The sequence below is a fragment of the Pezoporus flaviventris genome, unplaced genomic scaffold (assembly GCF_033815535.1).
Source record: "Pezoporus flaviventris isolate CSIRO_AGI_PZ_B2104156 unplaced genomic scaffold, CSIRO_AGI_Pfla_v1 ptg000001l, whole genome shotgun sequence".
Taxonomy (NCBI): Eukaryota; Metazoa; Chordata; class Aves; order Psittaciformes; family Psittacidae; genus Pezoporus; species Pezoporus flaviventris.
Window position 1 is genome coordinate 48,939,478 of NW_026892549.1, and position 22,198 is coordinate 48,961,675.

General features: G+C 41.1%; 1 protein-coding gene across 6 annotated transcripts in view; it reads right to left on the bottom strand.

Moving 5' to 3' along the window:
* Nucleotides 1–22,198, bottom strand: part of SLC39A10 (solute carrier family 39 member 10) — a 108,709-nt gene that overhangs the window by 33,993 nt on the left and 52,518 nt on the right. For 2 of the 6 annotated variants that reach the window (XM_061457221.1, XM_061457200.1), the window contains exon 1: nucleotides 3,364–3,515. The exons of 3 other annotated variants lie outside the window; for them this stretch is intronic. The gene's annotated coding sequence lies outside the window, so the exon portion shown is untranslated. Of the gene's footprint in view, nucleotides 1–3,363; nucleotides 3,517–22,198 lie in introns of those variants that run through there. One more of the 6 variants, XM_061457223.1, reaches the window with a different exon arrangement.

Genomic DNA, 22,198 nt, shown 5'->3' on the forward strand with positions numbered 1-22,198 from the left:
GAGGAATTCTGATTAAGCTTTCCTTCTTTGAAACGTCTACTAGTATTTTCCATTGTGTTGAGAAGAGCCAGGATACACTCATTTGACAATTCTGAAAACATGTTACAACAAGCAATAAAATAGCAAATGCTCTGACAGTTGACAGCCAAACTGTTAAGAAAATGGAATGAGGTTTTCTTGTTCTGATATAATTTTCATTGACACACACAGTTATGCCTGTCCATCCCTGATTTGTAAAGGTGCCACGATCTTTCCATCAGAGTTTAGGAACAAATCTTGACTTGGAGGAAAACTTTCATGGAGCTCAGCTTTTAAATAGCTTCTGCAATTTTAATTCAGTAATTCCATCTGCTGGGAACACTTAGTTGTTTCAAATCCAGACTGATTTACCAAGTGCCCATTGTACACTCAAAATAAACTTCCACTTCTGTAGAAACTGTGACAAGAGACAGGAATAACAGTCATTACAATAGGTACAATCATGATCAAACAACATGAAAAACAGCCAAAGCAAACAAGTCTAAACATACTTCCTTTGGGACTATACAGACCCAAGTCTGATGTCCATGTGATCTGGGCACTACCTAAAAGCTTCTTCCTAGCTAAATCAACCACTGTTTTGCTGAAAATGTTTTATGGATATAAGTATCTAAATTACAGTTGCTTGACTTAGTGAAGAGCACCAAGGAAATTTATGCCAGTTGGATACAGTAAGTTTTCTATATACCTTATTTTTGTAAGTCAAACTACACAAAAAGTACGTATCTTACGAAGGCTTCCTACTGAACACTCAAAATGAATGGGTTATTAACATGTGAGGCCTAAGTACCAAATGCACTCAATACTCTCCTCCTGACTTTTCACATCTAACTCTGGAAGATGGATACTGTTACAATGCCACATAGATCTTAGCCTGAGATCACTAATTAAAAAAGGAGTATTTCCAGGCACTGCAGTAGATAGGGGTCAGCACCAGGATCTGTGCTTTTTCACATGAACTTTCTGCAATATACTTGAATTACCTGATGATCCAATTTCACTTTTTTTTTTGTAATGGGAGAAACTAATGTTAAGGCAACCAAGCCTATGAACACATTTGTGTCACTGTAAACGACTTTTCAGTAATTGCACATTTTATGACTGACTGGATACACACTCCAAACTAGCCAACCTGGAAAAGGCACGAAGACCTACATGAAAGCAAAGAACGTTAATTAAAATAAACCTTATTGTTTTGGAGTTTTTACCTAGGCAGAATCACTTTTCATGTTGCCTATTCCAGATATGCAACTGCATACGATCCTTCCACATCTGCCTGTGGACACTAGGACACATACCCATACGGAACTGCCACAGTAATCTCATAAAGCATACACAATTAATTCAGAGACTATATACAGGCCACATTCTCTTTTGTAAGTGGATGGCACTGCCATGTACTTTCTTCGTCACAAGTACGTAAGTGTTGAAAGCAGTTTAGAAAGAAGCACTGCAGGACAGTGCCCACAGTTTCAAGTTTATAGCAAAAATGTAAAGTCAGTCTCAAGAGTTCTTGGGAACCACAGAATTTTTTCCACATTATTTTCTTATATTATACTGAGCATTAGCCTAAGAAGTTACTATTAATAAGTCTGACTCTTGCTTTGAAGTTGAGTCATATGCTCCACCAGTCCACACAGAACGCCCATTCCCCTATGCATCTAATGGAAAACACATTAATCAGTGACAGAAACTCTTGAGTTTGTTCTGTTAAAATATTTTTTAAAACGTAATAGGATACCTGTTTTGCACAGAAGTACTCTTTTATTGTCACCAGATCAGTTACTACATTGTGACACTAGAAGATACCAGCTGGAACTCTCCAGGAACATCTCGTAACTAGATGGCAATTGCTTCCATGTTTCTGAAAATTTAACCAGGCCTTCCAGTGTACATTTCTCAACAGTGCATCAGGCTCCACGTATCAGTTTCCCTCAGTACTATCATACTGAGGCATGGTATGACATCTTCACTTAGAAAAACAAATGATGATTGCTGCTTAAACGCATACCGTTTTTAGAGTACTAGAAACCAGAACTGTTTCTAAAGTCAGGCAGGTCTTGCTCAGAGGCAAGAGCTGAACAGCTAGCAGGTACCAACATTTCTACAGAAGCCCCCCACAAAAGACAAAGATAACTAAACGTTTTGAAGAGAGATTTTATTCCAAAGTTTCGACGTTAGGTATGTTTCCAATGGATTCAGCATAAGCAGCAGAAACAGTTGAGATCAGTAATCAATCCCTTTCACACATTTCTGTGTACGGCATACTACACCCAGCGACAAAACCTCTAGACCCGCTCGTAACTTTAAGGTTACATGCAGGTTACAGCCCAAGCGTTATTTCTGCAGTTTTAACGCTAACTAGAAACGTCAGGCCAAGCAGAATTCAATCTTGTGGCTTCCTCATCATCCATCATCACTATGTTGTCCCTCAACAGACACGACAACATACGAGAGCCACACACACACACAGCACCGAGACCCCCTCCTCCCGCACACCCGCTGACAGCGACCCTCTCCTTGCAAGAGCACCCTGTGCGGAACCGTAAAAGGCAGCACCAGCACCGTGTGTCTGCACCCGGGAACTCCACGTGGCCTCGCAGGGTCGGCCACTCCACAAATCGCACACGGGACGGGCACGGGACGATAAAGAAATAACAAGAGCCAAGGCGAAAAGAGCTCTACGCGCCGCCCGGCGACACCCGCCGCCCCGGGACACGGCTCAGCCTGCGGCGGGACTCACCGGGAGCCCGCGGCGCCGCCCGCCCCCAACCAACCGCCGCATCCTGCCGCACCCCACCCCTTTTCTCTCTCCGCCCAAAACGGCGAGGGCAGTTACAGCCCCGTAGCCGCCGCCACGTCCCAGTCCCCTCATGAGGCAAAGGGGGGGCGGGGGGGATTTACCTGCCGCATGGTCGACTCGAGAGCCGGGGGAAGAAAGGGGTGGGGGGAGATGCGCCAGGACTACGGCGGCGACTCGTGTTCCGCTGCCTCACGGGGGAGACCGGGCACGGCTCCCCCTACCCCTTCCAACCACCGCCCCCCGGCTCCTCGCCGGCCTCCCTCGCCCACCCGCGCAGCTCCCCGGCGGGTCTCGCCGCCGACACGTGATGAGGCGGCCGCGCCGCCGTGTCCCCCGCTCCGCATCCCGGGGAAGCTGGTGTCCGTTACTGCCGATAGTCACCGGCTCCTTCTCCTCGTCCGCAAACCCTGCGCGCCCCTCAGCCCCCACCCCGCCGCCAGCGCGGGGGCAGCCGCCACCCTCACCGCAGCGCCGGCCGGTTGTGGGGGAGGGAATGTAAACAAATGGGGTTTTATAGCTACCTCACTCGAGTGCCGTGTGCATCTCCCTCTCCGCTCGGTACCAAACCGCCGCGGCGCCTCCTCCTCCTCCTCCTGCAGCTCTTGCTGCGGCCACGCTATTCACTAACCGCGGCTACGCCAGGCTCCACACTCGCCACTACGCACCATGCGGCCCGTTCTACACACGCGTGCCCGCAGCCCGCTTCACCCAATACGGAGCCATTTCCTCCCCTCCCCCCCGCGGCTTCACTCCGCTCCCCCCTCCTCTGCTCCACTGCCGACTACGAAAATGGCGTAGCGCGGTCTGTGCGCTCCCCCCCGCCTTGCGGCGGCTTGCGCTCATCACTCAAGCGATCCGAGCGGGGAGGCGGCCGGGGCGGGACGCAGCCCCGGGGCAGAAGGCCGCGAGCCCCGGGTACCGCCGGCCGTAGCTGCGCCGCCTGCTCCACCTCGTCTGGCCGCACAACGGCCGCGGGGCCCGGGAGAGCCTCCGGCCCAGAGCCTTGCGGCCCGCTCCTGGCGGGTGGCGGAGCGGGGAGCGGAGCCGCCGGCCGTACTATGAGGCGCCGTTGGCCGCTACCCCGGCGGCGAAGAGCCGGCAGCTTGGAGAGAGCCGGGCCTGCCGCTGGGGTCGGGGTAGGGCCTTCGTCTGCAGCCGCGGAGCTGTCTGTGCTTTCGGTGGCGGGGGAGGAAGGGGTCTTTCAGGGACGAAGGGGTATTTCATGGCTGGAGCTTGGCGTTCTTGTAGAAGTACCTCTCCGAGAACGGGATACGTATTACCCGCCATTTATTTAACTCTGGAAACCGCTGTTTAGATGATAAACATTCCCCCTGTTGGAGGAGGAGCCCCTCATCACGATGCGTTAGATTCCTAGGCAGCAGCTACAGAACTAAAAGTAATACCGTATGTAAATTAAAACCCTTTCCAGAACAACACCGAAAACGTCTTGGTTTACAACAGAACATCTACAGAATATAGGAGTCCTTCACATCAAATACTGTTTCGAAATAGACCAGCTTACTCTGTAATGGTTATTTATAGAAAGTATGTTCAGAGGCTGAAGTGCAGTTGTAGAGACACCTCAGATAAGTTTTAGACCGTTCCATTTATTTTTTTTTTTGAGTAGTTTGCACACAATTTTCAGCATAGTTTACTTCAAAAATAACTTGATGTTTCCATAGCAGGCTTAAGTCTGCAAGCAAACCACCACCACCTCCCCCTTTGTTAAGGACATGTGTATTTTTCTCTTTTAGACTCTTAATGTTACCAGATTGAACTAATTCACCTTTCTAAACTTAACCCTTTGTTAAACCGGATGATTCACACCAGCACAGCCTAAATCTGGCCTCTCAGATCCAGAATCCTGTCCTTTCCATGGTCCTGTCTCAGTCCAAGCCTTGGCTTGAGATAGCCAACCTCAGCCACCCTAATATCCCTCCAAAGTCATTATGTGCATTTTTGCTTGGTGATACGTCCCTAGAATGCAAAACAAGTACAGAATACCAAAAATGTGAAGGATTGGTAGTACTTGCTTAGAAACCAAAGTTTGATACCTGTAAGACTCAAAAAACCCCAACATAACACTGAAGTCACAGTGCAAAGGAAACCCAGAGTAAACCTTTCTTAATAAATTGAATAATCATTAAAACACAGATAATGTAATAAACTGACTGAAAGACGTGTAACCTATCAAACAGGACCTAAGACCACATCAGTTCTCTGTTAATACTACACCAATCTTTCAATCATGTGATTCTGAATCTTTACTGAACTTCTCCAATTACTCCTTTGTTGGTTTTTTCTCTCCATAAATTTCATATCCAAGGGATAGACTTTCTATATTCAGATCTCCTCCTGCACCTTTCCCTCTCTTTAGTATTTATTTGGAGGGGAAAAAAATAACGCCTGCATTCCCTCCCTCCTTTCTTCCCCAATGCCTTATGGAATCAATCACAAGAACGCAAACCATCCTAGTTAAGCATTTGACAACCTCTGCCCAGGTCACGTTTCAGGGACTGTGAAACCGATTATGAGGTTCTAAACCAAACTGTTACATCAGATCATTTGCACATGGATTTGAATGGTTCCTGATTTCAGAGCAGGTCTTTTATCTCTCAGAATTTTCACACAGCAAATAAAATACAGAGCTGCTTCTGACACTGGTCATTAGACACCTACCACAGTACCCACTGCTGATCACTAGGTGTGATTGAATTCTGCTTGCTCTGGTCTAGAGTAAAAATACACTGAGTGCAAAGAATATAAATGTAAAGTTTTGCATCTTCTTCCTTCAGAGTTCAAACTGGGTGAACTGTTAAAAGAGAGCATATGGGGTTTGTTAGCTTTTCCAAATAAAATGCAAATAATACCATAAAACCCCAAAATCCAGAACTCCAGGAAGAACACTACAATCATAGAATCAATTGAAATTAAGGTGTTTACTACAGAAATGTCCTTCAAAATTTCAGGCTTGGTTGATTTTCACTAGTTTTACTGTATTTAGAAAAGTTACATATATAGGGGGGTAAAGAAGCTTTTCTGAAGGCAGCTTTACCTTATTGTGGAGATACTGTTGCTATGTAGTTACTTCCCAGAGATTCACCCAAACAGGGTATACCAATAAAAAAATTTATGTTAGTGGTTTGTCTCTGCAGAAGCCTTCCTCCTCTCCAGCTGTTACACGTTCTGACATGCAGCTGTGTATTTTAAAGCCAGAAGGGACCATTAGTAGGCCTGCCAGCACTATGAGATGAGAATATCGTTTCCTGTTAAGAAATGTGAGTCTCATTTGTATTTTGACTTAGGCTGTAATCATCCTGGTTAGTCTGCTCTGGGCTTTCATCTGATACATTGAAAAGCTTGTTTGTATTTAGAATATTTTCCCTATAGTTGTACATTGTATCTTGCAACTGGGTTATTTCTCCCTAGTTTTAACTGTACATTGTAATACAAGAACTGACTACACCTCAGTAAAATCAAGTATGAGTTTCTGTACTTCAGCTTCAGAAACGCAGAACAAAAGCTATTTAATCAGGCATTACTATGAAAAGCAGAGAATATACTTCCCTGTAAAGCATGTGGAACAGCATTCTATGCTGCAAGGAGCTGGTACAACAGAGTAGGGTAGCCAGCATCGCTGATAGCTCAAGGTAACACAAATCCATGCAACAAATCCAGATTGACTTTTTAAGCTTCAAACAGAACAATACCTTACTATACTTTTAGAACAGAACTGTCTTTTATTTTTTTCATCCTCTCACAGGGTGTGTACTTGCTGAGTAACACTGCACGGTACACGCTCGTACATTGGTCTGCAGGAAAGTAATGTATCCTATCAATTAATATAGAAGGGCTTGGTGTATAATGCTGTGAAAGCAGATTGTGGCTTCTAGCCGGGCTCGCCTCAAGATGGGGTCCTGTCTAGAGACACATCTCCAGCTTCAGTAGAGTGCTATGACCTTTCCAGTACGTTGTGGACCTGATGCATCTGGTCAGCAGACCCCAGTTTTGGATCAGCCAGTTGTGTTGGCATAGAAGATTGTAAAGGAAGTGACAGGACATAGTGTCATGCTTCAGTTGTGAGATGCAGGCCTAAACAGAAGATCTGTGAAATTGGACAGTCTGACAGATCTCATATGCTGATTTCTCTTCCTTGTAACAGCCCAGTTTTGCATGTGAGGGATAAAATGCTGACATATATACACATATACATGGAAGTAGTAGCTAGTTTAGAAGCAACTTTTTTTTTCTTAGTATTAATAAATAATAATAGAAATAATTTAGATTTTGCTTCCACTTGTATTCTTATACCCAGTGTCCAGGTTTTGGCTGGAATAGAGTTAATTTTCTTCCTAGTAGCTGGTGCAGTGCTGTGTTTTGGCTTCCATCTGATAACAATGCTGATAACACGTGGATGTTTTAGTTGTTGCTCAGTAGCACTTACCCTGATCAAGGACTTTTCAGTCTCTCATCCTCTGCCAGCATGGAAGAGCCCAGCTGGGAGGGAGCAGAGACAGTACACCTGACCCAAACCACCTAAAACGATATTCAGTACCATATGATGGCAGGAAAAGGGACTTTCAGCCTGAAGGAGTAACCTTGAGAGGCACCCTGCACAAGGGGAGATCACCACTTTGCAGCCTGCTGCCGTACAGGAGAGCTTCATGACACCAGTTAGTAAATCTGCACGCAGGTTTAATTCTTAAATCCTCATACTGCATCTGACTGTAAGCAGAAGAAAGAGTCTTGTGAACTTTCTTTGGAGACTGGAAACAATATGTTGAAAAAGATTTTGACTGGGAGAAATTAATTTAGAAAACTAGTAGTTGAAGGTGTACGTTTCTTCTGCTAGTTAAGTGGGGAAAAAAATGTTACTATTTCTTGCCAAGATGAAATTTTGTACCCCTCTGGCAAGTTTAACTTCTTTGGCTGAAGAACCCAACTTAATTTTCTTACTTTTGAAATATTGATGTCTCAAGAAAAAGCCAAGATAATGGAGGAAATTGACATTTCAGGCTGTTATTTGGAATCATTCAAAGATTTAATCAGAATTTAGGGCAGTTTGAATGCCAACACAGCTGGGTTTGTGGTATGTATTACATGTGTGGGTTTTTTCCTGTTCTTTTCTAGCTTCTGTCCTTGCCCTTCATTCATTCTGAGAGCCTGAATTAAAGTCACAAGTGCCATTTCTTATTTGACAGTGGCCAACAAGTATTATTGAGCTAGCTGAAGAGATTCACAGAGTTAGCTAGCAGCAGAGTTAACCATGTTAGAGAGTTAGAGAACGGTTCACAGGGCACAGCTGTTGTCAATGCTGACTTGCCTACCAAAGAGATTTTACCAAATTCCTTAGAAGTGAAAGAGCTTTACTACAGGAGGCTTTGCTCAGAAGTGCACTGATAAGATCTGCTGAAGTGAATATCAGGGCATCACACAGAAGACATTTTCTTTCCTCAATTACAGAATTTGCTAAGCTGGATCTGAAAATATGACTTGTTGACAGTCATCTATTCTGCTTTGAATTTACTGATGTACTTACTGTATGTGGTCAGTCATATTGTACAGACTTACATGTACTTTAACGAATCAGTAGTTTGATATGTATTTATTCCCAGGCTGTATGAGAGGGTGCTGAGATTGGGTACTGAAGCAGCAAAAACTTTGCTTATGGCAAGGACATAAGTGAAGACATTTAAGCATCAGGGTGAGCTTAAGTATCCCTACAAGCAAGTAGTGATTTGGTGATTAAAGTCATGCTCAGAAGTAGGCAGTGATGTCCCCTGGGGGATTTCACTGCCTCAGGACTACTTGGTTTAATTGCAATGAATTTAAAGCCCAAGTTTGTTTAACTCCGAGGCTGTATATAGAAATGATACTTTTTGTAGAGACTGTATATGCTTTTTTCCACATTCCTGCTAAACTGGGTGATCTTGTTTAAGCATTTGCTTGGCAGATTTGTTTAGTTAGTTTTAATTGGTTTCAACTCTATAAATTCCAATGATAATTCAAAGTAGATCTGGCTAGCACTGCAGTATCTGGAAAGTATAATTTGAAAGTTTCTTTACTCCTGAGAGGGGACAGAAAGGGAAATCCATCTTTTTTGTTTTTTTTTTTTTTTTTTTAAATTCTTACCCTTCTCTAACAACAGCATTGTCCTACAACAACATGTACATACTCTCCTATTCAGACCATATATAAACATGTATGGGCTTGTATGTAGGTTTTTAAGCAAATATATTAATGTCAATGACAGAGTCTGTGCAATTTTAAATATGGTACTATTGTAAATACTGGCAGGAAATTCGTTTAAACAGAAGCGCATGTTTTTTAATCTTTTAACATGTTAAATCAAGATCCATATTTTATAGACCTCTCTTTTAGAAGTATTTTAGTTTGTCTCTTTGTGGGTGTTGCAGTTTAACCGCAGCTGGCAACTGAGTACCATGCAGTCACCGGGAAAGGGCTAGGCTTTCTGGTTTTTTGTTTTTAAACATAATCTCACATTTTTGGTGAAAAATAAGTTTAGAACCAATGAAAAATATTATTATTTAAGGTTACATAAACATCAAAGGATATATGTCAAAGGTTGTGATGCTGCAGCAACAACCCAAGTGTTTGTTCCGCACAAAGCCTTTTTTCTGCAGTATGGAAAAAAGCCAGTATGAGACGCAGACCATTGGTTAAGTTTGCAAAGCTGGCAAACACCAGTGTAGCTTATCCACAGGAAAACTCCTGCTAGGCAAACTTAACTTTATTAAATGACTCTCCCTTTGTTTTGGTATTTGTTTGGAACATAACTTGCCAGCCCTACTCTCTAAAGCATCCCAAAACCCCTTAATGGTATTCGAGACACATTTTTTGCTGGTAGCAGGGTCAGGATAAGATTCAAAATGTAAGATACTAGAAAGTGAGGACAGTGTGTCACAGCTTTGTTGCTCTCTTGCAGACTTGAGTTTATTTGCAGACTTGGGTTTATTTATTTTTCTCCTTTCCTTCCTGTCTGTTGAGAACACCTGCTTGCTAGTGGCATCTTTTCTGTACACACTGGTTGCAGAAAGATACCATCTTCATGCCAAAGGATATGAAGGGAGGGAATGGCCAGTCAGCTGCTTCCTTTAGCACATGAGCAGGGTGGAGAGTACTGAGCACAGAGAACTTACGATCATATCCATAGGAGAGCTCTGTATCAATAAATACGGGATATTCTCTGCTGGAGCTAGGCAGGGTTCAAAACATTAAACAAAGCTGTTCTTGCTGGCTGGGTGGAGTAAACTGAAAATTCCTCTGAAGGCTTACACTTAGGAAATCAAGTTGGATCAATTCCAAAACTGGCCCACCTGATCAAAGAGGAAAATATTGACTTTAATGTACGCTCGTTACATGCTGAGGAATTTGTTTTACGCCCTTTTCTCAAACAGAGTGTAAAAATTTAATGATACTGTCCCTAACATTGGAAAGAATCAGTGAGCAGATTAAAAGAAGAAAATGAAAGTCAGTAGCTTTTATGTCAGTACCTGCCAATTTTTAACTACTAAGTTGGTGATGGGGAATCTTTGTGTGTGACCTAGACTTAACTGAGTAATACAAGTATATCTCTTCTAAAGCTGGGCTGCAATTCCTCCACTATCAGAAGTCAGAACCAGGAAGCCGGGACATCCCTAAGTTGCTGGCTACCTGTTTTGAATATCTCAGAAGGAATTAATCGTTTCTGGAATTTCAACAGTGGAAAGAGGAACCAATCTGTGGATATGCTTCAGTAATCTAAGCTTGAATGAATGGGCAGGGGTGTCACACAGCCTCATCCCTTCTTTACCAAAGATCCAAAGCCTCAAATGGACACCTACAGAGATGACAGGAGACAAGAACATGCAATGGCAGGGAAAACAAACAAAGATGCTGCTGGCAGAAATAAAGCAAATTATGAAATGGGTGTTTTGTTTGCTTTTAAATCTGTGTACCAGTAGCAAAATCTAAACAGAGAGGCTCATCGAGTTATTGATGACTGGTCCACAGTGTAGGGAAATAGTTGGATAAAACTTACTTCCATGCCTGATAATGACATAAATGGGAATTGGAGGGAGCAGTAGAATGCTGGCCTTCAGGGTGACATCAGTGCTGAAATGCATGACCGTGGCTTTGAAATGCTGGCATGCACTGAAGTAGTTGGTTTTCCCCCCCATAATTTATATTTTTGTATTTGTTCCGCCTGTATTCCATGATGTAAAAGCATGGTAAAATCCCCCATTTCTACAGAAAACAAATAAGGGGGCACCAGAAAGTGTATGAATGACATTAGGAAACGCTGTGATTTCATTTGGCAGTACTGCTGGGTGCTGCACCTTTATTTTCTGTGTTGCTGCCCCAGAATGCTTTGCACAGTTGGATGTTAATTACAGTTTTAATGATACAAGTAGGAGTGTGAACTTAAGCATAAACAGCTACAAAGGAGAGAGTTAACTTTAGCTGATACACAGAGATGAAGCATGAGGAAAGGACACAGAATATGGTCTAACTGACAAGAAATGTGAAAAATCAGAGATGAACACCCATGAAATTACATGGAGAGACAGGCCACGGGAATGTTGCAGGGCTAGAAACTGGAAAGAGCGTTGGGGAGGCCCATTTCATTGGTTTTTCAGCTGCATGATTTGGCAAACTCACTTGATGCCTGTTGCTGTAAACCAGTAGTAATTCCACTAAGCAGCAGAATGGAGTAATACAGTGATGAATAAAGCCCATTATCAAAGGAAAGGAAGAAAAGGGAGAGAATTTTTGAAGCATTTCCTCAAGCAAGCATGGGACTAGGAGCACTGCTTGTGAAAGAACGGATGCTGTCATGTGTTTTTCTGACTATGTATTTGGCATGTATTACAGCATTGAGAGACCTCTGAGAAAGAAACAAGCAGAGAAAAAAAGATAAAGCCATTTCTGCAATGGTTGTGTTGGACGACTAACATTGCTGAGGTAACTAATGGACTAGAGAACTAATGGGGAAGCAAACCAGTCTTGAGACAAACTTAATGCAGTCCTATATACACAAAAGGAAAACTCAGATGAACCTCTAACGGTAGCTGTAATGAAGTTACTGTATAGTCTTCTCCAACAAAAACATACAAATTTGGGTTCGCACCTTTAATTGATAAAGCAAAACATTCTGAGAAAGACTGAACAGCAAAAGCTGTTCTTTATAACATGTTTACATTAGTGAATGTATACCAAAATGCTCCACAAGTTCACAGTGATGTAATTCAAAGCTGAAAATTAATCTAAAAAACAAACAAATATTACTGCTTTCTGGACAGGTAGGGGCAGAATTTGAGCTCTTTAAGGTGAACCATTAGTTTTTCACTTCATCTTGGTGCCATCTCTCAATAAATCTGTCTGCTTGTGGAACTGCTTCCGATAGGCGACTTTCTTTAAACATATGAAGAGTATCTGTATAGCTACTGAACAGGTTTTCAGTATAAATTACTGCTTAGGTTTCTTAGAAGAAATCATGGTGCTTCACCCTGTGCATATATTAAAGTGAGTGGCTGGTGTTTCTCACCAAAAGCAGTCTCACAGTAGCTTTTGGTTATCAGACCACTTATGTAGTTACTAAACCTAGTACCTTAACACAGTAGTTTGAATCATAGCCTTTGAAAAGTAATTACTTAAGATAATCATATCTCTCTGTATTTTTTTGCAGGTAGTTTAAGTCTTTGTAGCTGGGTAAACACTAATTTCATTCACATTTTCAGAATTACTTTTCCATTAATTAGAAGTTAAAATAAGACAAATCCACAGGATTAATTGCAAATCTGAAGTTTGAAAGCCTGTAATCTATCCCATTTTTAGCTCTCTAAAATTCTGAGAATAAGTTTCTGAAGCACAACATAATATCCTTTGGCAAATCAATATACATAATGAAAAGAAGGAAACTGTACACAGGAGCTTCAAGGCATTGTTTCTTAAACCTAAACAGAAGCTAAAGCTAAAGTCAATACTTATTAATAATTTGCAAGGATGCTTGGAATAAGAATACTTTAGGCAAGCCAGTTATATGAAAAGAGACTGCTTGTGGCTCTCCGGCTCACAGGTACCTGGAGCTGGGCTGAGCTGACTCATTGCCAAATTCCCATGTGAAGCAGAGGGAAGCAGAGATTCTGGGAAATTCTCATCCCCAAAACAGCTCATGGGGTTTTATTTAAGTTTATCTAAAATAACTGAAAAGTACTTCATTTGGACAGTGTGATTCTGTGATAACACTATTTATGTTTCAAGGTGTTTCAAATTCATAGCATAAGAATGACATGCATTCATTGCTGTTTTTCCCAAGGGGGCTTCAGTTTTCACTTCATCTACACTTCTTACCCCAAGAGAAGTATACAAATTTTGGCCCTATCTCAGAAGATATTAACAATATGAAAACTATGACTAATCAGACAACAATAGACTTGGTTATACAGCTTCTAAGCAGCAGTGAATCAGAAAATTAACTACCAGCCATGATGCACCAGAAACTACTTCATGTACCCCCTTCCTGAGAGCAGCACGCACACATTACAGAACAGATCAGTCCACTTACATGATGTTAAGTGCCACCTTCATCATTCACGACAGCAGTGTTTGATTCTTGTAATTCTCCTCTTCCTCATTTACAGGAGGGAAACCCTGCATGACCTATAGTTGTTTCCCTCAACAGCAATAGTTGCTATCTTTGCAGTTTCCTTTTTAAACTACTGTATTTTTAAGGAACTGTTTGAACAGGGGGCTTTTATTTATTGTTATATTGAAACCAAACCTTGAGCTAGTAAGAACAATATTATGGTAGTGCTCTAGTTCTAAAACCAGAGCTGCTGTTTTCACAGGACACTTCAAATTGCTGCACAAAACTGTTGAGCGCTGAGATGTGTGCAGAGCACAAAGCCCCACTTACTCTGAGCAGCAAAGCAGCAGTAGGCTATTTTTCAGAGGTTATTTCTGATCATTAGGTTTTGGGTTACAGTTAAAACTCAGAACAGTGATTTTGAAGGAGAGGGCAGGGTGGATCAAAATTACTGCAACTTGTATTGCAGGGCAAACCATCACAGAAGTTAATGATCTCCTGAGAGCAAGAGACAGCAGTCTTAATGCTAGTATGACCTGATCAGCAGTTGTTCAGAAAGCTGAGTGAAAAGGAAATAACTAGACTTCAAGAACCTGGCAGAGGCAGATAGAATTGCCCCGAAACACCTGTCTGTGCATTGCACCCAGTTCTGTCTTCTACACGTATTCCACAGCTTTCTGTCTTGCTATGGCTCATGTTCAGCCCTTTGGCTGGAGACACCAGTGAGGTCTCCCGGCAATTTTAGCTTATATAATGCTATCTAAATAAAGACAACACTCAGCTCTGCTCTCTTGTCCTCATAAAATTGGCTTTTGTAAACTCTGACTGATACAGAGAAAATATCTTGGCCATAGAAACCTTTTCAGAGATGATTCAGTCTTCATAAAGCAGTAGTTTGTCTTTTCAAGAATCTCAGCAAAAGAAGCCCACTTTCTTTTTCCCAACATGACATAAATTTACGGTCTCATCTGTATAGAAGCCCCGGAGAGACAGATGTTTTGGTTTCCAGTTGTAGGAAACCGGACCAGCAATTCTGTTTCTTCTGGGGAGAGCACTGCCATGTCTTTTTCTCAGCATATACTTAAACAGCCTCATCTGATGAATTTCCAGCTGTAGGGGCAGTCATGTTCACAACAGGCCACTGCCTTGAAATGCTACAAATCCAAAGATACTCAAACTAGGACGTGCTCTAAAATAGATTTCCTCCTCTGAAGTGGTCTTCCGCCTGACTTTGTTCGCTCTTCAAGTTCCTCCTACTGCTATTACCAATGCGGCTCTAGAAAAGTCGTGTCTGTATTAGGACACTACCAGATTGGCATATGAAGTATTAATTTGAAGGTCAGGAAACATAATACTTAAACTAGTGCTGGTGGTTCCTCAGTGGCAGCACTTGCCACGTTGGAATGGTAACAGAATAGTGACAAGTACAGAGGAATCAATAAGAAAAACAAATCTGCTGCTGATATGGGCTTATGTAAAACATAAGCCATCTCTTCACCACCCAGTCGTTCTCCTCACTGCAGACCTTTGAAGTCTCTAATCACTGACTGTTAATTATATATCATCCCTGTCACACAGCCATGCCCTGGTGATGTAGAGGACATGGAATATATAGGTACTCTGTTCCCGAGATACTGATGAGGAATAGTCTTCCCAGGATTAAGTTTTAAACCAGTTTTCTTTCAATATCATTCAGGAAGAGGCAGCTTGAGAATGCTTTCCTATTTGACACTTGCATAGTGAACATACACTGGAATGGCCTTTCACAGCATTGCTGAAGTTAATGCCCTAATAAAAGCAGCTTCTCTTCAATGGACTTTGTTTGCTTTACCCTGACTTTATCCTCAGGGGATTGAAAATTTAGCAATAATATTTGTATGGTCTTGAACTCTCTTGTTTTCAGAAAAAAAGCATGTTGTTAAGTTCAGAGAGGAGTCAAAAGGTGTTTTCCTTTAGTTTCATTTTGTCACGTTCTAGGAGGAACAGAATTGAACAGCAGAAACCTTCCCCCTCCAAAAAAAAAAAACAGCTGGCCACTAGAGCTGTTTTAGAGAACTTATTTCAACACTAATCTTTAAAAGTATAAAAAGTGTAATAATAATTTGGGGATTCCTATAACAATAGAAGTTTGGTGAGATGTTTGAAGCTAGGATTTAATACAATTTAGTTTTAAGTACTGCAAAGCACCCGCAAACTACAAGGCAGGAATGATTACTGAAGTGCTTAAACAAGCAAGCCATATGTAAGTGATGACACAATTGTCTTCTTTACCAGTCCTTTTAAAACACAGACATTATCTTTGGCAGAAAGATGCTTTCCCTGTGACAAATCTGTGAGCTGCTGGAAAAATTGACACTGATGTTCAGTAGGGAACACCGAGTCCTGTGGAGACAATGGGACGTAAGACTTTCCTCCCTCCACCCCCCATTGTGTTTGTTGCTGGTGGAGTTCCAAGAGAATGTGGAAAAAAGATTATTTGGTTTCTATGGCCCTGAAGCAATCATTTCCAGTAGCCACCTAGTGAGCTTAAAGGAAGTCTGCTTGCTTTAATTTTTTCCCTGAAAATGATGATAAAACAAGTTAATAAAGGAACGTGGTACTTACCCTTCATGAGGTTCAAATTCAGGAATTTAAAACATATTGTTGACTTTCACACAGGCAAGTGTTCCTTGACACCTGGACTCCGTTGCTTAATAGCTCCTTTCATATCAACGGGAATGTAAATGTGCTCCGAGTGAGGTGCATGCTTTAGGGTCCTGCTGAGTCATGTCCTTTGCATGTCACAATCATTACTGAAAAATGTGGTTGTGACCATACACCAAGTTAGGACAAGAGCATTTGTTATGGAAGGTAGAGTATGGCAGTCCATGAAGCTGCTGTGCATGTGAATGGCAGGGTGGGGAAGGACTGCCAAGCATTTAGACCTCTTCCAGATTCTGCCATTTTTTGAGGAGTCCTAGATGCTAGAAGCCATTTATTTTGAAAGCAGTGTTATTTCTTCAGGTGCACTGCTTGCATACACACAAGATCTTGATTTCTGCAGGTACATGATGGCATAACCACATCACCACCACAGCAGCATAACAAATCTGCTTTTTAATGGAATGCTTCGTACATACTGAATTCAGTATGAACCAAGATAACATAAAGTCTTTCCTCATTTGATAGCAATATTTAGGCCTCTAGTATGCAAGATGTGTGCTAGTATGCGTGGCTCTGAGAAATGCAGTGTACCAAATGGTTGATGCAAAATCTACTAAAATTAATACGCTCACTTCAGTAAGCTGTGGATTAAACTTCAAAGTCAGTTTTGTTTCTGAAGTTTTAGTTTCAATAGAGATTTCTGTAATGACAGTGGAAGAGAAAAATATAAAGGATGAAACCACATCTACAATTAAGTAGCAATGCACAGCTATCATTAAATGACACGACTTGTTTTCCTTCCCATAGAGATCTTTATATATGAAGAAAGGCACCTTCCCTCTCACCCCTTCAAGAAAATTGTTTTAGCTTTTAGTTTCTTTGAACCATTGTGAAAAATGAGTATATTTCATTGTAAACAGCAAAGTGTTTTACTGCTTTCAACTGCCAGAAGTAGATGCAGAAGAGAATACAACAGGAACCATATTCCAGAAACTATGTACTGTCTGCCTTAATAATCTGCATCTCCACTTGCCTTCATTTGCTCATGTTCATATTATTAGCCTATAATTACTAAGTCCAGTTTACTCATAATGACAGTTCTGCATTAAGAACAACCTTTCTCTGTCTGTGCTGAGGGAATCTATTAAAATATTAAATTGAGGAGTAAGTTATTCTTGTTTTGCCACTTCACAGAAATCTTTCCTTTGCTGCTTTGACGCCCACTCCTGTAGATCAGCTGCAGGAAAAGTCTAACTGGAATCAGCAAGTGTAGCATGTGAATGAAGCTTCTACCACACGTGTTTGTCAAGACAGCAGGGGTTGAGCCTCTGAACACACTGAGCCACACGTACTAGTCTCTACACATAAATTAATTATAAGTAAAAGGATACATAAAAGAGAATAAATAATGCAAACTAAATACAGAGGGAGACTGTGATGTCCATAAGATGTTCAAAAGCATGGGTGCTTGTATTTTTGCAGAAGTTTAGATAATTTTCTTACAATTACTCTGTGTTAATGTTAACAATAGTCTAAATTTCAAATCCACCAAAATATCTTCATTCTAGATTTATAGGAAGCAAGCCTACATTTAAAGCTGCTGACTAGCACTATAAGTTTATGACAAGCTGTATTTGTAACCCACGTCATTTCAGCTCCAGTGTTGTAGTCCTGGAATTGGACTAATGCCTGTTACCAGAAAAGGCACTTTGTTTTACAAACAAAACACTACTTAAAAACTCAACTTTCTTTTCCTTCTTTGGTTTTCCCAAGACACAGGAAGCCTGATCCAGCAATGAGTCAAATCTGAGATCTCATGACAATGTGCCAAAAGGAGTAGCAGCACTCTCTTAATTGATCTTTGCAAGACTAAATACAACATTGTTTAGCCAGTTCTTCTCGTCATTTTCCCCTCCTAATTTTTAATATTAAAAGTATTAGATAACTGTTTAGTTTTCAGCTACTAGGTTTTCTTGCTTGAACTAGTAGTGCAGCACACTAAACACAAACCATTGACACTGGTTTCATACAAAAACATGACCATGGTTCTTGAGCCATGACAGTAGTCTTAAAGGTGGACTGCTGAATATTTGAAGCTACCTCACATTTGACTGACTCTGCCAGTATAGGCTGACCTTTGCCAGTTTTTCTGTGAATCTTTAAAATGTATTTTAAATCAAGTTATGCAGCACAGAAAGCTAAGTCATGACCATTTACAGAACACAAAACCACCAAGATTATGATACCTAAAGAATGCTGACACCAAAGCCCAGTGCCACTCTCTGTAGCTACAGTGTTAGCTAAACCCAAAACCTGATGCTGCTTTGATTTTGGATGAAAAAAGAACTGGGTCTCACTGTTGTGATTCAGTGCTTGATGTCTTCAAGACAGTTGACAGTAATCCTTTCAGGAAAAACTATTAATCTGGTCAAACACATTTTCCATATCTAAGTCATCACTACTCCAGCAATGTCTTAAGACTTACAGCAAGTCTTACTACCTTTACTCAGACTAGTACAGCTCCTTTTCCAGGGATCAGATCTCTCCAACCGCAGTGAAAATGGATTCACATTCTGTTTCTCTAATGCTTAGGTATGCCAAAACATTTAGATATGTCTAAAAACATTTCAGGCAGAGATGGAATCAGGATAGATCGTCTTGCAGAAGAAAGGAGCAAGCGTCTTTTAATTAAGGAAATAAAATCTTCTAATGAGTTCAGAGGTGGAAGTTTACTAGATTAAGGCTGCAGAACAGGAATAGAAAACAAGCTGTGCCCTGAGGATGGTCTTCTAGTTGAAGAATAGGAAGACATGTTCATGGAGCAGTTAGCTCAGACAAGCCTATTGGGTACACAGCATTTCAGTTTGTTAATAGACTCTGTCTCTATTGATTGACACTCTTCATATGATCAAGTTGTTTTATCACAATGTTAGGGGTTTTACCAGATAGATTAATGATCAATAACCTGAAAATAAATTATAACCTCCCAGTTTACCTGGTATAAATCTGAAAAATACATGCATTTCACTTTGTATTGTCAAGCATAAATTACCATGCTCTTTCCAGAATGGGATATCTGTTGTGGGACTGCTTTGTTTTAGGATTCCTCTCAATGGTTGCACATTAAGTAATGGTTGAACATTAACTAAATACCAACAATGGTATTTTCTTCTAGTTCCTTACTTAGAACATTGATTTGTACATTCAAGTCTAAACTACACACCAAAGAGACTGCAAATTTCAAATTGCAATGTTAAACTTCCTCCAAAATACCCTTTAAGTATTTAGAATTACTTTAAGAAACACACAAGCACACTGTAGAGGACAGATACCCCATCTATGCAAACCCAAAGTGCTTTCCTCTCCATATGAGAGAGGATGGTCTAAGGTTAAGCCAACAAGGTACGGATCAAGTAGCATTAGGTCTGGCAGTGCTACAGTAAGAGAAGAAATGGACCTGAAGGACATTGCAGGTATTCCCTGCAGTGATGCTCTGAGCAGTCACTCACAGATTTGCCTCTCTTGTGCTACAGTTTTTACCTTCTTTCTTCTGGCTACTGAAGCCCTTTATTCAGGTGGAGATTTACTGAAGGTGGTATGTGGAAGTGGGCTAATTTAACTCTTCAATTAATCCTGTCTCTTGCTGTTTTCCTCCAGAGCTAGCAACAAGTAACAAGACATTGGAGAAGGGTACTAGAGTGCATACTGATAGAGACAACAGTGAATCAGTTCTTGAGGTGGTGAGCATCCTTTATCCAGATGGAATTGTAATAATGATTCTTCTTGGACAAGACAGATATAGTCATAAAAGGCCACAACTTTTGAAATTCTGCTAATCTAATTGCTCTTGTGAGCCCAGTTTGGTTATACTGATGTGTATATATTTGAAAATCATAATAGAAGAAAGACACAAAGTGAACAACTGATGTTTTTAACTTTGCAGTGTCTTGCCCTCACTTCTTTCTTGAGACAGTTGAAGGGTTAACAGTCTGCTAGGTACATCTGGACTGGAACTGGGCTCTTATTAACTGGAGATACTGCTCTACAGAAAGAGTTTTAGCTACAAACTTCTATTTCAGGGTGCAGTTCAAATATATCTGAAGACTGGATGGCAGGAATCCTCAATTTGAAAAATACAATTAAGATGTAGAGCATGGGCTTGCATCATAGAGTGGTTTAAAATGTAGTTCAAGATTCTTTCAGGGTAATTAAGACCAAAGGATCAGAATCATTTTCAGACAAAATTAAAGAGGTGGAAAATGTATGTGATTATACGTTCACTGCTTTAATAGAAGAAAATAAAAGGTTTAACCCTAAGAGAAGCAAAATGGAAACTCATCTGGAACAGACAAGTGTCACTTGAGTCAGGTGCCTGAAGGAATTGGCAGTGTCAAAAAGCTTTCTGCTCCTACCTCCTCTTTTGAAAAAGTGGATGGCAGATATGTTGAAGCAGTGTTTTAGGGAAAATTCAGAAGGTATTATGAGCTAGGAGAATGCCTGAAAGGAAGTGTCTGAGAACATTAAAGTAGCTCATTTGACACATTTAACCAATTTTCATAGTGACATAGGTTATAAGAGATTCTTTTTATCTTCAGCTGTGGCAATTTTCATACTGTACATTAATGTCCCTGAAAAGTCTTGGAAAAAAGCTCTAGCTATTTGTCATTCATACATCCCTCTTCCCAGTATTCAGACTCTGACTAGATTAATAGTCCTGCTCCTAGATTTCCTTCGCTGTTGTATGCCTGGGAAAAAAAAGAAATGGCTATAGCAATAGAGAATTACCATACTCTTGAACACTTCTAATATTCAAGCATTACATATATGGAAATCCCCTGGAAAATCTACTGGTGCAAGATGATCAGCCCAGTGATACTTCTATGCTTTCCAGTTTTCAGCTCCTAGATAGAATCTTGTTTGAGTTAACAAACAGCTTTGGTATATTGGTCCCATTCTCAGTGAAAGACTTCACTCTCATGTGCAATTATTGCAGATAGATGTAAGTGCATGATCCTTTTTAAACCATGATTGGATTTTACCTGGAAATATGTGGCATTCACTGGGCAGGCATCCTTATTACAGCTTAAGTGCAGGGCCTCCCAACATAAGGAGGACATGGACCTGTTGAAGCAAGTGCACAGGAGGGCCACAAAGATGGTTCAAGGGCTGGAGCACCCCTGCTATGAAGACAGGCTGAGAGAGTTGGGCATGTTCAGCCTGGAGATAAGAAGGCTCTGGGGAGACTTTATAACAGTCTTCTAATACTTGAAGGGGACATACAAGAAATCTGGAGAGGAACTTTTTACAAGGACATGTAGTGATAGGAAGAGGGGGAATGGCGTTAAACCCAAAGAGGGCAGATTTAGATTAGATGTTAAGAAATTATTTACTGTGAGGGTGCTGAGACTCTGGCGCAGGTTTCCTAGAGAAGCTGTGGCTGCCCCATCCCTGACAGTGTTCGAGGCCAGGTAGGATGGGGCTTTAAGCAACCTGGTCTAGTGGAAGGTGTTCCTATCTATGGCAGGGGGGTTGGAACTGCATGATCTTTAAAGGTCCTTTCCAACCCAAACCATTCTGTGATATAATATGAAGTCTGATGTTCCTTACACATCACATTTATTGTGTGACATAGCAAAGGGTGCCCTTGCAATACTGTCCTTACAGACATCCTATGTTGGCAGACAGTAACCCTGAACTATGACAGAGTTTCCATATAGGCCACTTCTCCCAAGACAAGAGGAAGTGATTCCAAGTCTTCCTCTTAGAGTCAGCTTTGGACACACAGGCTCTTCATCCTACATAAAACCTTAGCGATTATGTCTTTTCAGCTTAATTGGAATGGAAAAATAAGTCTTAACTAACAGGAGCATAAAGGAAAAATATTTTCTTGAGATCCCTTCCAGTGGTATCTAGATGACCTTGTTCTGGACAGTGAACATTAACTTGACATTTCAATTTAATATTAACTCCATGATAAATGATGGCATGAAAAAAACAACTAGCACATCATCATTTCTGACACTACTGCAGCTCTATGAAAAGGCAGCAAAAGTGACTTAAAAGTACTGAGGAGACAAAACCTAGAAGCCATTTAATATATCTGCTATTATAAAAAGATTTACTGC